Genomic DNA, 1788 nt, shown 5'->3' with positions numbered 1-1788 from the left:
ACAGAAGCTAGGATTGTTTCTGTTTTTGACTCTGAATTTCTTAAAGGGTGCATACTTGTCTGCTATGGAATTAAATGTTTTTATAAAAAAATCCAGGGCCAAGTTTGGATCTGGAATTGCCATGGTAAACCCAATTTCACTATAGTACAAATCAAACAAAAGTGGTTGTTCAGAAAACTGTTTAAAATTCCTTTTGACAGTGATAGATGGTTTGGATCTTTGTAATTTTGTGTCACGGATGCATGCAGTTGGGCAGTGGTCACTGAAGTCGAGAGGAAAAACACGACTAGATTTATAATGCTGTGGTCTATTGGTCAAAATAATATCTAGCAGTGTGGCTTTTCCTGCATTTTTATGATCTAGCCAAGTAGGGGAAGAAATAAGTTGTGTGAGACTGAATTCATTGCAGATATTTTTTAGATTATCCGAAGCGTTAGTTAACCAGTTAATGTTCATATCATCCAGAATAAGAACTGGGTATTAAATCAAATAAAGGATCTATTGCACCCGCAGGTGCAGAGGGTGAACAGTAACAACCCAATAATTAGTACCTTTCCAGTATTATTTTTCCCTAGACAAACACTTAGGCTATAGCCAATAGTTCAAAACATTTTGGCTTAGATACAGAGGTAATGATAGAGACAGATAAACAACTTTTTACAAAAATGGCTACACCTCCTCCCTTCGTACTCCAATCACATCAAAAAACACTATAGTTGTCAAGACAAATATCAGCATCTTTAACTTTTGGTTGACAACCATGTTTCAGAAAACACAAAAATGTCAGGGTCAGTTTTTTGTGCCCAGGCTTTAATATAGTCCATTTTGGATAAAATACTACACGTTCATATGAATAATTCCCATGCCTTTGCAATTCAAAAGGTTTTGCATGCTAAAATCAGCATTCTGAGTTTCCTCCACATTTGAGTCACAACCTCCAGAACTGCAAGTGGTGCTGTTTATAAGCTGAGAACATATTAACAATTTTTGTTTTGAATCCAGATTCATGATCCTTTGATTTGCATCCGTCTATGGCAAGCAAACAGTCTGAATCATGATCAGGTTATTAAATTAACATTCCTGTGATTATGTCAGTGATAGTCAGGCATTGACAGTCAATCATTACTACTGGGATATTAAAAACAGGGGTACTCACTACCCATGGGCAGCAGGGGGAGCTAGTGGTACAAACAGGAGGTGAAGAGGTTACTTGGGACGAACAGGAGTAATCAGTGACCGGTGTGTAGTCTAGAGCTTTTGTGGAGCGAATAGCGGTTAGTCAATGATGTGAGACTGTAGAAACTGCATGGAAAATGTTTGCTGAAAGTGCATGTGTGCCATGGAAGCTGGGGTGGATACCATCTCTACTAAAGAAAGAAGCTCTCTCCCAAAAATGATTAAAATTGTTGATAAAAGCGAAATTGTGTGATGGACAGATTGGCTGCAGCCATGTGTGCAGAGAGATCAGCTGACTAAAATATCTGATACCTCAGCCCCACAAGGGTATAAGACTTGAGATGAAGACGTACTTTTCACAGTTTTTGAGTTCTTGAAAAAGACGGTTAAAATCCTGTTTTAAAACATCAGATGCTGGTAGTGTCATTCACAACCCCATGAATAATAAGATTGTGGACACGTGAGGATGTGTTGTATGAAAATGTCATCTGATTACTTCTTTTCCTTGCATCATAATTACTATGGCCACTAGAGGGCTCTTGAACAGAAATATATTGTATGTTATTTTCTGGTACTTCCATAAATGACTGATCCTGTAGTTTTTCTTGGGAG

Source organism: Thunnus thynnus, chromosome 1, assembly GCF_963924715.1.
Source record: "Thunnus thynnus chromosome 1, fThuThy2.1, whole genome shotgun sequence".
Lineage (NCBI taxonomy): Eukaryota > Metazoa > Chordata > Actinopteri > Scombriformes > Scombridae > Thunnus > Thunnus thynnus.
This window is presented reverse-complemented; position numbering follows the sequence as displayed.